Source organism: Ranitomeya imitator, chromosome 1, assembly GCF_032444005.1.
Source record: "Ranitomeya imitator isolate aRanImi1 chromosome 1, aRanImi1.pri, whole genome shotgun sequence".
NCBI lineage: Eukaryota > Metazoa > Chordata > Amphibia > Anura > Dendrobatidae > Ranitomeya > Ranitomeya imitator.
In genome coordinates this window covers 11,410,591-11,429,860 of record NC_091282.1, presented here as the reverse complement: position 1 = coordinate 11,429,860, position 19,270 = coordinate 11,410,591, and the positions used below count along the sequence as shown (strand labels likewise).

Below are 19,270 nucleotides of genomic sequence, written 5' to 3'. Positions count from 1 at the left end.
TGCGATGGAGCTAGAGGATGAGACGATAAAGATGATACAACATACCCTAGTGGGAAGTTCCTAGTTTACTGCTGCACTACAGTGTTGCTAAGGGTATCAGCCAGAAATAAATGTATATGGTAGTCCTGAAAGAATGATGGGACATGAAAGGTAATGAGAAATACTTAAGAGTATCACCAATGGCTAAGATGTATCCAGGTGGAAAAAGGCTATAACGTACTTGCCAACTTATGTTTTTGCTGCTACTCATAAAGGTATAGGGAACCAATTGTCGCCATACGATGGAGCATGCATATAGGTGTGGCTGTAGGAATAGATAAGAGTGAGTTATGTGTTAAGTCCGTATGGGGTGGGTGGTAGGAAAATGGACTATGGTATACTTGCCAGTTTAGTACTTTTGTTGTACAAAGTGTACCAGGCCGGTCGGCGTAGTATGGAGCGCACATATAGGACTGGCTATGGGGGATATATGAAATAGATTTATGGGTTAAGTCCATATAGAGTCCATATTGAGTAGAAACCGGTAACCAAAATATACTTGCCGATTTAATTGTGGTACTATTCAAACAAAAATACACCGAATGTCCCCAGCATGTGGATGGTGCACAGAGATATAGCTGTTTGATTCACCCCTCCCATCAGGTATTCAGAAATTTCACACAGAAACAGAATACAGCAGTTCTCAGACTTAATTAATTTCCACAAAACCTTCATCACACAATTCATGTTTTCATGAATTGTATATATGTAAATATGGTCAGTATATAGTTATTCATTTGTTTTTATGTCATTTATTTCAGCAATACTGTGATCAAGGCCACGAGCTGGCCGAAACGTCATTTATGCCTATCGCTTCACCTCTGTATTTTACTGCAACACTGGTTTCAATAAACTTTTTCACCTGCAACAAGCATTTTCCATAGTACGAGTGCACTGATTATATATCTGCACATCTACAAGACGTCACCAACCACGACCGATGGATCCTGTAACTAAGGCTCCGATCACATCTACAAGACGTCACCGACAACGACCGATGGATCCTGTAACTAAGGCTCCGATAACATCTAAAAGACGTCACCGACCACGACCGATGGATCCTGCAACTAAGGCTCCGATCACATCTACAAGACGTCACCGACCACGACCGATGGATCCTGTAACTAAGGCTCCGATCACATCTACAAGATGTCACCGACCACGACCGATGGATCCTGCAACTAAGGGACCGATCACATCTACAAGACGTCACCGACCACGACCGATGGATCCTGTAACTAAGGCTCCGATCACATCTACAAGACGTCACTGACCACGACCGATGGATCCTGTAACTAAGGCTCCGATCACATCTACAAGACGTCACCGACCACGACCGATGGATCCTGTAACTAAGGCTCCGATCACATCTACAAGACGTCACCGACCACGACCGATGGATCCTGTAACTAAGGCTCCGATCACATCTACAAGACGTCACCGACCACAACCGATGGATTCTGTAACTAAGACTCCAATCACCTCTACAAGATGTCACCGACCACGACCGATGGATCCTGTAACTAAGGCTCCGATCACATCTACAAGACGTCACCAACCACGACCGATGGATCCTGTAACTAAGGCTCCGATAACATCTAAAAGACGTCACCGACCACGACCGATGGATCCTGCAACTAAGGGACCGATCACATCTACAAGACGTCACCGACCACGACCGATGGATCCTGTAACTAAGGCTCCGATCACATCTACAAGACGTCACCGACCGATGGATCCTGTAACTAAGGCTCCGATCACATCTACAAGACATTCACCGACCACGACCGATAGATCCTGTAACTAAGGCTCCGATCACATCTACAAGACGTCACCGACCACGACCGATGGATCCTGTAACTAAGGCTCCGATCACATCTACAAGACGTCACCGACAACGACCGATGGATCCTGTAACTAAGGCTCCGATCACATCTACAAGACGTCACCGACCACAACCGATGGATTCTGTAACTAAGACTCCAATCACCTCTACAAGATGTCACCGACCACGACCGATGGATCCTGTAACTAAGGCTCCGATCACATCTACAAGACGTCACCAACCACGACCGATGGATCCTGTAACTAAGGCTCCGATCACATCTACAAGACGTCACCGACCACGACCGATGGATCCTGTAACTAAGGCTCCGATCACATCTACAAGACGTCACCGACCACGACCGATGGATCCTGTAACTAAAACTCCAATCACATCTACAAGATGTCAACGACCATGACCGATGGATCCTGTAACTAAGGCTCCGATCACATCTACAAGACGTCACCAACCACGACCGATGGCTCCTGTAACTAAGGCTCCGATCACATCTACAAGACGTCACCGACCACAACCGATGGATCCTGTAACTAATGCTCCGATCACATCTACAAGACGTCACCGACCACGACCGATGACTCCTGTAACTAAGGCTCCGATCACATCTACAAAACGTCACCAACCACGACCGATGGCTCCTGTAACTAAGGCTCCGATCACATCTACAAGACGTCACCGACCACGACCGATGGCTCCTGTAACTAAGGCTCCGATCACATCTACAAGACGTCACCGACCGATGGATCCTGTAACTAAGGCTCCGATCACATCTACAAGACATTCACCGACCACGACCGATAGATCCTGTAACTAAGGCTCCGATCACATCTACAAGACGTCACCGACCACGACCGATGGATCCTGTAACTAAGGCTCCAATCACATCTTACAAGACGTCACCGACCACGACCGATGGATCCTGTAACTAAGGCTCCGATCACATCTACAAGACGTCACCAACCACGACCGATGGATCCTGTAACTAAGGCTCCGATCACATCTACAAGACGTCACTGACCACAACCGATGGATCCTGTAACTAAGGCTCCGATCACATCTACAAGACGTCACCGACCACGACCGATGGATCCTGTAACTAAGGCTCCGATCACATCTACAAGACGTCACCGACCACGACCGATAGCTCCTGTAACTAAGGCTCCAATCACATCTACAAGACGTCAGTGACTGATGGATCCTGTAACTAAGGCTCCGATCACATCTACAAGACGTCACCGACCACGACTGATGGATCCTCTAACTAAGGCTCCGATCACATCTACAAGACGTCACCAACCACGACCGATGGATCCTGTAACTAAGGCTCCGATCACATCTACAAGACGTCAACGACCACGACCGATGGATCCTGTAACTAAGGCTCCGATCACATCTACAAGACGTCAGTGACTGATGGATCCTGTAACTAAGGCTCCGATCACATCTACAAGACGTCACCAACCACGACCGATGGATCCTGTAACTAAGGCTCCGATCACATCTACAAGACATCAGCAACCACGACCGATCAATCCTGTAACTAATGCTCCGATCACATCTACAAGACGTCACCGACCACGACCGATGGATCCTGTAACTAAGGCTCCAATCACATCTACAAGACGTCACCGACCACGACCGATGGATCCTGTAACTAAGGCTCCAATCACATCTACAAGACGTCACCGACCACGACCGATGGATCCTGTAACTAAGGCTCCGATCACATCTACAAGACGTCACCAGAAAGGTGGCAGATGAGGTTTAACAATGATAAATGTAAGGTTATACACATGGGAAGAAGGAATCAATATCACCATTACACACTGAACGGGAAACCACTGGGTAAATCTGACAGGGAGAAGGACTTGGGGATCCTAGTTAATGATAAACTTACCTGGAGCAGCCAGTGCCAGGCAGCAGCTGCCAAGGCAAACAGGATCATGGGGTGCATTAAAAGAGGTCTGGATACACATGATGAGAGCATTATACTGCCTCTGTACAAATCCCTAGTTAGACCGCACATGGAGTACTGTGTCCAGTTTTGGGCACCGGTGCTCAGGAAGGATATAATGGAACTAGAGAGAGTACAAAGGAGGGCAACAAAATTAATAAAGGGGATGGGAGAACTACAATACCCAGATAGATTAGCGAAATTAGGATTATTTAGTCTAGAAAAAAGACGACTGAGGGGCGATCTAATAACCATGTATAAGTATATAAGGGGACAATACAAATATCTCGCTGAGGATCTGTTTATACCAAGGAAGGTGACGGGCACAAGGGGGCATTCTTTGCGTCTGGAGGAGAGAAGGTTTTTCCACCAACATAGAAGAGGATTCTTTACTGTTAGGGCAGTGAGAATCTGGAATTGCTTGCCTGAGGAGGTGGTGATGGCGAACTCAGTCGAGGGGTTCAAGAGAGGCCTGGATGTCTTCCTGGAGCAGAACAATATTGTATCATACAATTATTAGGTTCTGTAAAAGGACGTAGATCTGAGGATTTATTATGACGGAATATAGGCTGAACTGGATGGACAAATGTCTTTTTTCGGCCTTACTAACTATGTTACTATGTTACCAACCACGACCGATGGATCCTGTAACTAAGGCTCCGATCACATCTACAAGACGTCAGTGACTGATGGATCCTGTAACTAAGGCTCCGATCACATCTACAAGACGTCACCAACCACGACCGATGGATCCTGTAACTAAGGCTCCGATCACATCTACAAGACGTCACCGACCGATGGATCCTGTAACTAAGGCTCCGATCACATCTACAAGACGTCACCGACCGATGGATCCTGTAACTAAGGCTCCGATCACATCTACAAGACGTCACCGACCACGACCGATGGATCCTGTAACTAAGGCTCCGATCACATCTACAAGACGTCACCGACCACGACCGATGGATCCTGTAACTAAGGCACCGATCACATCTACAAGACGTCACCGACCACGACCGATGGATCCTGTAACTAAGGCTCCGATCACATCTACAAGACGTCACCGACCACGACCGATGGATCCTGTAACTAAGGCTCCGATCATATCTACAAGACATCACCGACCACGACCGATGGATCCTGTAACTAAGGCTCCGATCACATCTACAAGACGTCACTGACCACGACCGATGGATCCTGTAACTAAGGCCCCGATCACATCTACAAGACGTCACCGACCACGACCGATAGATCCTGTAACTAAGGCTCTGATCACATCTACAAGACGTCATTAACCAAGACTGATGGATCCTGTAACTAAAGCTCCGATCACATTTACAAGACGTCACCGACCACGACCGATGGATCCTGTAACTAAGGCTCCAATCACATCTACAAGATGTCACCGACCACGACCGATGGATCCTGTAACTAAGGCTCCGATCACATCTACAAGACGTCACCGACCACGACCGATGGATCCTGTAACTAAGGCTCCGATCCCATCTACAAGACGTCACCGACCACGACCGATAGATCCTGTAACTAAGGCTCCGATCACATCTACAAGACGTCACCGACCACGACTGATGAATCCTGTAACTAAGGCTCCGATCACATCTACAAGACGTCATTGACCACAACCGATGGATCCTCTAACTAAGGCTCCGATCACATCTACAAGACGTCACCGACCACGACTGATGAATCCTGTAACTAAGGCTCCGATCACATCTACAAGACGTCACTGACCACAACCGATGGATCCTCTAACTAAGGCTCCGATCACATCTACAAGACGTCACCAACCACGACCGATGGATCCTGTAACTAAGGCTCCGATCACATCTACAAGACGTCACCGACCACGACCGATGGATCCTGTAACTAAGGCTCCGATCACATCTACAAGACGTCAGTGACTGATGGATCCTGTAACTAAGGCTCCGATCACATCTACAAGACGTCACCAACCACGACCGATGGATCCTGTAACTAAGGCTCCGATCACATCTACAAGACGTCAGCAACCACGACCGATGGATCCTGTAACTAAGGCTCCGATCACATCTACAAGACGTCACCAACCACGACCGATGGATCCTGTAACTAAGACTCCGATCACATATACAAGACGTCACCAACCACGACCGATGGATCCTGTAACTAAGGCTCCGATCACATCTACAAGACGTCAGTGACCGATGGATCCTGTAACTAAGGCTCCGATCACATCGACAAGACGTCAGTGACCGATGGATCCTGTAACTAATGCTCCAATCACATCTACAAGACGTCACCGACCACGACCGATGGATCCTGTAACTAAGGCTCCGATCACATCTACAAGACGTCACCGACCACGGCCGATGGATCCTGTAACTAAGGCTTCAATCACATCTACAAGACGTCACCGACCACGACCGATGGATCCTGTAACTAAGACTCCGATCACATCTACAAGACGTCACCGACCGATGGATCCTGTAACTAAGGCTCCGATCACATCTACAAGACGTCACCGACCACGACCGATGGATCCTGTAACTAAGGCTCCGATCACATCTACAAGACGTCACTGACCACGACCGATGGATCCTGTAACTAAGGCTCCGATCACATCTACAAGACGTCACCGACCACGACCGATGGATCCTGTAACTAAAGCTCCGATCACATCTACAAGACGTCACCGACCACAACCGATGGATCCTGTAACTAAGGCTCTGATCACATCTACAAGACGTCACCGACCACGACCGATGGATCCTGTAACTAAGGCTCCGATCACATCTACAAGACGTCACCGACCACGACCGATGGATCCTGTAACTAAGGCTCCGATCACATCTACAAGACGTCAGTGACTGATGGATCCTGTAACTAAGGCTCCGATCACATCTACAAGACGTCACCGACCACGACCGATGGATCCTGTAACTAAGGCTCCGATCACATCTACAAGACGTCACCGACCACGACTGATGGATCCTGTAACTAAGGCTCCAATCACATCTACAAGACGTTAGTGACTGATGGATCCTGTAACTAAGGCTCCGATCACATCTATAAGACGTCACCGACCACGACCGATGGATCCTGTAACTTAAGGCTCCGATCACATCTACAAGACGTCACCGACCACGACCGATGGATCCTGTAACTAAGGCTCCGATCACATCTACAAGACGTCACCGACCACGACCGATGGATCCTGTAACTAAGGCTCCGATCACATCTACAAGACGTCACCGACCACGACTGATGAATCCTGTAACTAAGGCTCCGATCACATCTACAAGACGTCATTGACCACAACCGATGGATCCTCTAACTAAGGCTCCGATCACATCTACAAGACGTCACCGACCACGACTGATGAATCCTGTAACTAAGGCTCCGATCACATCTACAAGACGTCACTGACCACAACCGATGGATCCTCTAACTAAGGCTCCGATCACATCTACAAGACGTCAGTGACTGATGGATCCTGTAACTAAGGCTCCGATCACATCTACAAGACGTCACCAACCACGACCGATGGATCCTGTAACTAAGGCTCCGATCACATCTACAAGACGTCAGCAACCACGACCAATGGATCCTGTAACTAAGGCTCCGATCACATCTACAAGACGTCACCAACCACGACCGATGGATCCTGTAACTAAGGCTCCTATCACATCTATAAGACGTCACCGACCACGACCGATGGATCCTGTAACTAAGACTCCGATCACATATACAAGACGTCACCAACCACGACCGATGGATCCTGTAACTAAGGCTCCGATCACATCTACAAGACGTCAGTGACCGATGGATCCTGTAACTAAGGCTCCGATCACATCGACAAGACGTCAGTGACCGATGGATCCTGTAACTAATGCTCCAATCACATCTACAAGACGTCACCGACCACGACCGATGGATCCTGTAACTAAGGCTCCGATCACATCTACAAGACGTCACCGACCACGGCCGATGGATCCTGTAACTAAGGCTTCAATCACATCTACAAGACGTCACCGACCACGACCGATGGATCCTGTAACTAAGACTCCGATCACATCTACAAGACGTCACCGACCGATGGATCCTGTAACTAAGGCTCCGATCACATCTACAAGACGTCACCGACCACGACCGATGGATCCTGTAACTAAGGCTCCGATCACATCTACAAGACGTCACTGACCACGACCGATGGATCCTGTAACTAAGGCTCCGATCACATCTACAAGACGTCACCGACCACGACCGATGGATCCTGTAACTAAAGCTCCGATCACATCTACAAGACGTCACCGACCACAACCGATGGATCCTGTAACTAAGGCTCTGATCACATCTACAAGACGTCACCGACCACGACCGATGGATCCTGTAACTAAGGCTCCGATCACATCTACAAGACGTCACCGACCACGACCGATGGATCCTGTAACTAAGGCTCCGATCACATCTACAAGACGTCAGTGACTGATGGATCCTGTAACTAAGGCTCCGATCACATCTACAAGACGTCACCGACCACGACCGATGGATCCTGTAACTAAGGCTCCGATCACATCTACAAGACGTCACCGACCACGACTGATGGATCCTGTAACTAAGGCTCCAATCACATCTACAAGACGTTAGTGACTGATGGATCCTGTAACTAAGGCTCCGATCACATCTATAAGACGTCACCGACCACGACCGATGGATCCTGTAACTTAAGGCTCCGATCACATCTACAAGACGTCACCGACCACGACCGATGGATCCTGTAACTAAGGCTCCGATCACATCTACAAGACGTCACCGACCACGACCGATGGATCCTGTAACTAAGGCTCCGATCACATCTACAAGACGTCACCGACCACGACCGATGAATCCTGTAACTAAGGCTCCGATAACATCTACAAGACGTCACCGACCACGACTGATGGATCCTGTAACTAAGGCTCCGATCACATCTACAAGACGTCACCGACCACGACCGATGGATCCTGTAACTAAGGCTCCGATCACATCTACAAGACGTCACCGACCACTACCAATGCATCCTGTAACTAAGGCTCCGATCACATCTACAAGACGTCACCGACCACGACCAATGCATCCTGTAACTAAGGCTCCGATCACATCTACTAGACGTCACCGACCACGACCGATGGATCCTGTAACTAAGGGACCGATCACATCTACAAGACGTCACCGACCACGACCGATGGATCCTGTAACTAAGGCTCCGATCACATCTACAAGACGTCACCAACCACGACCGATGGATCCTGTAACTAAGGCTCCGATCACATCTACAAGACGTCACCAACCACGACTGATGGATCCTGTAACTAAGGCTCCGATCACATCTACAAGACGTCACCAACCACGACCGATGGATCCTGTAACTAAGGCTCCGAGCACATCTACAAGACGTCACCGACCACGACCAATGGATCCTGTAACTAAGGCTCCGATCACATCTATAAGACGTCACCGACCACGACCGATGGATCCTGTAACTAAGACTCCGATCACATCTACAAGACGTCACCAACCGTCACCAACCACGACCGATGGATCCTGTAACTAAGGCTCCGATCACATCTACAAGACGTCAGTGACCGATGGATCCTGTAACTAAGGCTCCGATCACATCTACAAGACGTCAGTGACTGATGGATCCTGTAACTAACGCTCCGATCACATCTACAAGACGTCACCAACCACGACCGATGGATCCTGTAACTAAGGCTCCGATCACATCTACAAGACGTCAGCAACCACGACCGATCGATCCTGTAACTAAGGCTCCAATCACATCTACAAGACGTCACCGACCATGACCGATGGATCCTGTAACTAAGGCTCCGATCACATCTAGAAGACGTCACCAACCACGACCGATGGATCCTGTAACTAAGGCTCCGATCACATCTACAAGACGTCACCAACCACGACCGATGGATCCTGTAACTAAGGCTCCGATCACATCTACAAGACGTCACCGACCACGACCGATGGATCCTGTAACTAAGGCTCCGATCACATCTACAAGATGTCAGTGACTGATGGATCCTGTAACTAAGGCTCCGATCACATCTACAAGACGTCACCGACCACGACCGATGGATCCTATAACTAAGGCTCCGATCACATCTACAAGACGTCAGTGACTGATGGATCCTGTAACTAAGACTCCGATCACATCTACAAGATGTCACCGACCACGACCGATGGATCCTGTAACTAAGGCTCCGATCACATCTACAAGACGTCACCGACCACGACCGATGGATCCTGTAACTAAGGCTCCAATCACATCTACAAGACGTCACTGACCACGACCGATGGATCCTGTAACTAAGACTCCGATCACATCTACAAGACGTCACCAACCACGACCGATGGATTCTGTAACTAAGGCTCCGATCACATCTACAAGACGTCAGTGACTGATGGTTCCTGTAACTAAGGCTCCGATCACATCTACAAGACGTCACCGACCACGACTGATGGATCCTGTAACTAAGGCTCCGATCACATCTACAAGACGTCACCGACCACGACCGATGGATCCTCTAACTAAGGCTCCGATCACATCTACAAGACGTCACCAACCACGACCGATGGATCCTGTAACTAAGGCTCCGATCACATCTACAAGACGTCACCAACCACGACTGATGGATCCTGTAGCTAAGGCTCCGATCACATCTACAAGACGTCACCAACCAAGACCGATGGATCCTGTAACTAAGGCTCCGATCACATCTACAAGACGTCACCGACCACGACCAATGGATCCTGTAACTAAGGCTCCGATCACATCTATAAGACGTCACCGACCACGACCGATGGATCCTGTAACTAAGACTCCGATCACATCTACAAGACGTCAGTGACCGATGGATCCTGTAACTAAGGCTCCGATCACATCTACAAGACGTCAGTGACTGATGGATCCTGTAACTAAGGCTCCGATCACATCTACAAGACGTCACCAACCACGACCGATGGATCCTGTAACTAAGGCTCCGATCACATCTACAAGACGTCAGCAACCACGACCGATCGATCCTGTAACTAAGGCTCCAATCACATCTACAAGACGTCACCGACAATGACCGATGGATCCTGTAACTAAGGCTCCGATCACATCTACAAGACGTCACCAACCACGACCGATGGATCCTGTAACTAAGGCTCCGATCACATCTACAAGACGTCACCGACCACGACCGATGGATCCTGTAACTAAGGCTCCGATCACATCTACAAGACGTCACCGACCACGACTGATGGATCCTGTAACTAAGGCTCCGATCACATCTACAAGACGTCACCGACCACGACTGATGGATCCTGTAACTAAAACTCCGATCACATCTACAAGACGTCACCGACCACGACTGATGGATCCTGTAACTAAGGCTCTGATCACATCTACAAGACGTCACCGACCACGACCGATGGATCCTGCAACTAAGGCTCCGATCACATCTACAAGACATCACCGACCACGACCGATGGATCCTGTAACTAAGGCTCCTATCACATCTACAAGACGTCACCGACCACGACCAATGGATCCTGCAACTAAGGCTCCGATCACATCTACAAGACGTCACCGACCACGACCGATGGATCCTGTAACTAAGGCTCCGATCACATCTACAAGATGTCACCGACCACGACCGATGGATCCTGTAACTAAGGCTCCAATCACATCTACAAGACGTCACCGACCACGACCGATGGATCCTGTAACTAAGGCTCTGATCACATCTACAAGACGTCATTAACCAAGACTGATGGATCCTGTAACTAAAGCTCTGATGACATTTACAAGACGTCACCGACCACGACCGATGGATCCTGTAACTAAGGCTCCGATCACATCTACAGACGTTACCGACCACGACCGATGGATCCTGTAACTAAGGCTCCGATCACATCTACAAGACGTCACCGACCACGACCGATGGATCCTGTAACTAAGGCTCCGATCACATCTACAAGACGTCACCGACCACGACCGATGGATCCTGTAACTAAGGCTCCAATCACATCTACAAGACGTCAGTGACTGATGGATCCTGTAACTAAGGCTCCGATCACATCTACAAGACGTCACCAACCACGACCGATGGATCCTGTAACTAAGGCTCCGATCACATCTACAAGACGTCACCAACCACGACCGATGGATCCTGTAACTAAGGCTCCGATCACATCTACAAGACGTCAGCAACCACGACCGATCGATCCTGTAACTAAGGCTCCAATCACAACTACAAGACGTCACCGACCACGACCGATGGATCCTGTAACTAAGGCTCCGATCACATCTACAAGACGTCACCAACCACGACCGAAGGATCCTGTAACTAAGGCACCGATCACATCTACAAGACGTCACCAACCACGACCGATGGATCCTGTAACTAAGGCTCCGATCACATCTACAAGACGTCACCGACCACGACCGATGGATCCTGTAACTAAGGCTCCGATCACATCTACAAGACGTCAGTGACTGATGGATCCTGTAACTAAGGCTCCGATCACATCTACAAGACGTCACCAACCACGACCAATGGATCCTGTAACTAAGGCTCCGATCACATCTACAAGACGTCAGCAACCACGACCGATCGATCCTGTAACTAAGGCTCCGATCACATCTACAAGACGTCACCAACCACGACCGATGGATCCTGTAACTAAGGCTCCGAGCACATCTACAAGACGTCACCGACCACGACCAATGGATCCTGCAACTAAGGCTCCGATCACATCTACAAGACGTCACCGACCACGACCAATGCATCCTGTAACTAAGGCTCCGATCACATCTACAAGACGTCACCGACCACGACCGATGGATCCTGTAACTAAGGGACCGATCACATCTACAAGACGTCACCGACCACGACCGATGGATCCTGTAACTAAGGCTCTGATCACATCTACAAGACGTCACCGACCACGACCGATGGATCCTGCAACTAAGGCTCCGATCACATCTACAAGACGTCACCGACCAAGACCGATGGATCCTGTAACTAAGGCTCCGATCACATCTACAAGACGTCACCGACCACGACCGATGGATCCTGTAACTAAGGCTCTGATCACATCTACAAGACGTCATTAACCAAGACTGATGGATCCTGTAACTAAAGCTCTGATCACATTTACAAGACGTCACCGACTACGACCGATGGATCCTGTAACTAAGGCTCCGATCACATCTACAGACGTCACCGACCACGACCGATGGATCCTGTAACTAAGACTCCGATCACATCTACAAGACGTCACCGACCACAACCGATGGATCCTGTAACTAAGGCTCCGATCACATCTACAAGACGTCACCGACCACGACCGATGGATCCTGTAACTAAGGCTCCGATCACATCTACAGACGTCACCGACCACGACCGATGGATCCTGTAACTAAGGCTCCGATCACATCTACAGACGTCACCGACCACGACCGATGGATCCTGTAACTAAGGCTCCGATCACATCTACAAGACGTCACCGACCACGACCGATGGATCCTGTAACTAAGGCTCCAATCACATCTACAAGACGTCAGTGACTGATGGATCCTGTAACTAAGGCTCCGATCACATCTACAAGACGTCACCGACCACGACTGATGGATCCTCTAACTAAGGCTCCGATCACATCTACAAGACGTCACCAACCACGACCGATGGATCCTGTAACTAAGGCTCCGATCACATCTACAAGACGTCACCGACCACGACCGATGGATCCTGTAACTAAGGCTCCGATCACATCTACAAGACGTCAGTGACTGATGGATCCTGTAACTAAGGCTCCGATCACATCTACAAGACGTCAGTGACTGATGGATCCTGTAACTAAGGCTCCGATCACATCTACAAGACGTCATTAACCAAGACTGATGGATCCTGTAACTAAAGCTCCGATCACATCTACAGACGTCACCGACCACGACCGATGGATCCTGTAACTAAGGCTCCGATCACATCTACAAGACGTCACCGACCACGACCGATGGATCCTGTAACTAAGGCTCCGATCACATCTACAAGACGTCACCGACCACGACCGATGGATCCTGTAACTAAGACTCCGATCACATCTACAAGACGTCACCTACCACGACCGATGGATCCTGTAACTAAGGCTCCGATCACATCTACAAGACGTCAGTGACTGATGGATCCTGTAACTAAGGCTCCGATCACATCTACAAGACGTCACCGACCACGACCGATGGATCCTCTAACTAAGGCTCCGATCACATCTACAAGACGTCATCAACCACGACCGATGGATACTGTAACTAAGGCTCCGATCACATCTACAAGACGTCACCGACCACGACCGATGGATCCTGTAACTAAGGCTCCGATCACGTCTACAAGACGTCACCGACCACGACCGATGGATCCTGTAACTAAGGCTCCGATCACATCTACAAGACGTCACCAACCACGACCGATGGATCCTGTAACTAAGGCTCCGATCACATCTACAAGACGTCACCGACCACGACCGATGGATCCTGTAACTAAAGCTCCGATCACATCTACAAGACGTCACTGACCACGACCGATGGATCCTGTAACTAAGGCTCCGATCACATCTACAAGACGTCACCGACCACGACCGATGGATCCTGTAACTAAAGCTCCGATCACATCTACAAGACGTCACCGACCACGACTGATGGATCCTGTAACTAAGGCTCCGTTCACATCTACAAGACGTCACCGACCACGACCGATGGATCCTGTAACTAAGGCTCCGATCACATCTACAAGATGACACCGACCACGACCGATGGATCCTGTAACTAAGGCTCCTATCACATGTAAAAGACGTCACCGACCACGACCGATGGATCCTGTAACTAAGGCTCCGATCACATCTACAAGACGTCACCGACCACGACCAATGCATCCTGTAACTAAGGCTCCGATCACATCTACAAGACGTCACCGACCACGACCAATGCAACCTGTAACTAAGGCTCCGATCACATCTACAAGACGTCACCGACCACGACCGATGGATCCTGTAACTAAGGCTCCGATCACATCTACAAGACGTCACCGACCACGACCGATGGATCCTGTAACTAAGGCTCCGATCACATCTACAAGACGTCACCGACCACGACCGATGGATCCTGTAACTAAGGCTCCGATCACATCTACAAGACGTCAGTGACTGATGGATCCTGTAACTAAGGCTCCGATCACATCTACAAGACGTCAGTGACTGATGGATCCTGTAACTAAGGCTCCGATCACATCTACAAGACGTCACCGACCGATGGATCCTGTAACTAAGGCTCCGATCACATCTACAAGACGTCATTAACCAAGACTGATGGATCCTGTAACTAAAGCTCCGATCACATCTACAGACGTCACCGACCACGACCGATGGATCCTGTAACTAAGGCTCCGATCACATCTACAAGACGTCACCGACCACGACCGATGGATCCTGTAACTAAGACTCCGATCACATCTACAAGACGTGACCTACCACGACCGATGGATCCTGTAACTAAGGCTCCGATCACATCTACAAGACGTCAGTGACTGATGGATCCTGTAACTAAGGCTCCGATCACATCTACAAGACGTCACCGACCACGACCGATGGATCCTGTAACTAAGGCTCCGATCACATCTACAAGACGTCACCAACCACGACCGATGGATCCTGCAACTAAGGCTCCGATCACATCTACAAGACGTCACCGACCACGACCGATGGATCCTGTAACTAAGGCTCCGATCACATCTACAAGACGTTACCGACCACGACCGATGGATCCTGTAACTAAGGCTCCGATCACGTCTACAAGACGTCACCGACCACGACCGATGGATCATGTAACTAAGGCTCCGATCACATCTACAAGACGTCACCAACCACGACCGATGGATCCTGTAACTAAGGCTCCGATCACATCTACAAGACGTCACCGACCACGACCGATGGATCCTGTAACTAAAGCTCCGATCACATCTACAAGACGTCACTGACCACGACCGATGGATCCTGTAACTAAGGCTCCGATCACATCTACAAGACGTCACCGACCACGACCGATGGATCCTGTAACTAAAGCTCCGATCACATCTACAAGACGTCACCGACCACGACTGATGGATCCTGTAACTAAGGCTCCGTTCACATCTACAAGACGTCACCGACCACGACCGATGGATCCTGTAACTAAGGCTCCGATCACATCTACAAGACGTCACCGACCACGACCGATGGATCCTGTAACTAAGGCTCCGATCACATCTACAAGATGACACCGACCACGACCGATGGATCCTGTAACTAAGGCTCATATCACATGTAAAAGAAGTCACCGACCACGACCGATGGATCCTGTAACTAAGGCTCCGATCACATCTACAAGACGTCACCGACCACGACCAATGCATCCTGTAACTAAGGCTCCGATCACATCTACAAGACGTCACCGACCACGACCAATGCAACCTGTAACTAAGGCTCCGATCACATCTACAAGACGTCACCGACCACGACCGATGGATCCTGTAACTAAGGCTCCGATCACATCTACAAGACGTCACCGACCACGACCGATGGATCCTGTAACTAAGGCTCCGATCACATCTACAAGACGTCACCGACCACGACCGATGGATCCTGTAACTAAGGCTCCGATCACATCTACAAGACGTCAGTGACTGATGGATCCTGTAACTAAGGCTCTGATCACATCTACAAGACGTCACCAACCACGACCGATGGATCCTGTAACTAAGGCTCCGATCACATCTACAAGACGTCAGTGACTGATGGATCCTGTAACTAAGGCTCCGATCACATCTACAAGACGTCACCGACCACGACCGATGGATCCTCTAACTAAGGCTCCGATCACATCTACAAGACGTCATCAACCACGACCGATGGATACTGTAACTAAGGCTCCGATCACATCTACAAGACGTCACCGACCACGACTGCTGAATCCTGTAACTAAGGCTCCGATCACATCTACAGGACGTCACTGACCACAACCGATGGATCCTGTAAATAAGGCTCCGATCACATCTACAAGACGTCACCGACCACGACCGATGGATCCTGTAACTAAGGCTCCGATCACATCTACAAGACGTCACCGACTACGACCGATGGATCCTGTAACTAAGGCTCCAATCACATCTACAAGACATCAGTGACTGATGGATCCTGTAACTAAGGCTCCGATCACATCTACAAGACGTCACCGACCACGACTGATGGATCCTGTAACTAAGGCTCCGATCACATCTACAAGACGTCACCGACCACGACCGATGGATCCTCTAACTAAGGCTCCAATCACATCTACAAGACGTCACCAACCACGACCGATGGATCCTGTAACTAAGGCTCCGATCACATCTACAAGACGTCACCAACCACGACCGATGGATCCTGTAACTAAGGCTCCGATCACATCTACAAGACGTCACCGACCACGACCAATGCATCCTGTAACTAAGGCTCCGATCACATCTACAAGACGTCAGTGACTGATGGATCCTGTAACTAAGGCTCCGATCACATCTACAAGACGTCACCAACCATGACCGATGGATCCTGTAAGTAAGGCTCCGATCACATCTACAAGACGTCATCAACCACGACCGATCGATCCTGTAACTAAGGCTCCAATCACATCTACAAGACGTCACCGACCACGACCGATGGATCCTGTAACTAAGGCTCCGATCACATCTACAAGACGTCACCGACCACGACCGATGGATCCTGTAACTAAGACTCCGATCACATCTACAAGACGTCACCGACCGATGGATCCTGTAACTAAGGCTCCGATCACATCTACAAGACGTCACTGACCACGACAGATGGATCCTGTAACTAAGGCCCCGATCACATCTACAAGACGTCACCGACCACGACCGATGGATCCTGTAACTAAGGCTCCGATCACATCTACAAGACGTCACCGACCACGACCGATGGATCCTGTAACTAAGGCTCCGATCACATTTACAAGACGTCACCGACCACGACCGATGGATCCTGTAACTAAGGCTCCGATCACATCTACAAGACGTCACCGACCACGACCGATGGATCCTGTAACTAAGGCTCCGATCACATCTACAAGACGTCACCGACCACGACCGATGGATCCTGTAACTAAGGCTCCGATCACATCTACAAGACGTCACCGACCACGACCGATGGATCCTGTAACTAAGGCTCCGATCACATCTACAAGACGTCACCGACCACGACCGATGGATCCTGTAACTAAGGCTCCGATCACATCTACAAGACGTCACCTACCACGACCGATGGATCCTGTAACTAAGGCTCCGATCACATCTACAAGACGTCACCGACCACGACCGATGGATCCTCTAACTAAGGCTCCGATCACATCTACAAGATGTCACCAACCACGACCGATGGATCCTGTAACTAAGGCTCCGATCACATCTACAAGACGTCACCGACCACGAGCGATGGATCCTGTAACTAAGGCTCCGATTACATCTACAAGATGTCACCAACCACGACCGATGGATCCTGTAACTAAGGCAACGAACACATCTACAAGACGTCAGTGACCACGACCGATGAATCCTGTAACTAAGGATCCAATCACATCTACAAGACGTCACCGACCACGACAGATGGATCCTGTAACTAAGGCTCCGATCACATCTACAAGGCGTCACCGACCACGACCGATGGATCCTGTAACTAAGGCTCCGATCACACCTACAAGACGTCACCGACCACGACCGATGGTTCCTGTAACTAAGGCTCCGATCACATCTACAAAACGTCAGTGACCGATGGATCCTGTAACTAAAGCTCCGATCACATCTACAAGACGTCACCGACCACGACCGATGGATCCTGTAACTAAGGCTCCGATCTCATCTACAAGACGTCACCGACCACGACCGATGGATCCTGTAACTAAAGCTCCGATCACATCTACAAGACGTCACCGACCACGAACGATGGATCCTGTAACTAAGGCTCGGATCACATCTACAAGACGTCACCGACCACGACCGATGGATCCTGTAACTAAGGCTCCGATCAAATCTACAAGACGTCACCGACCACGACCGATGGATCCTGTAACTAAGGCTCCGATCACATCTACAAGACGTCACCGACCACGACCGATGGATCCTGTAACTAAGGCTCCGATCACATCTAGAAGACGTCACCGACCACGACCGATGGATCCTGTAACTAAGGCTCCGATCACATCTACAAGACGTCACCGACCACGACCGATGGATCCTGTAACTAAGGCTCCGATCACATCTACAAGACGTCACTGACCACGAACGATGGACCCTGTAACTAAGGCTCCGATC

General features: G+C 49.6%; 1 protein-coding gene across 2 annotated transcripts in view; it reads right to left on the bottom strand.

The window, feature by feature from the left end:
• LOC138657415 (zinc finger protein 271-like) overlaps positions 1–19,270 on the bottom strand; it is an 89,610-nt gene that overhangs the window by 57,760 nt on the left and 12,580 nt on the right. The gene's annotated exons all lie outside the window — the stretch shown is intronic.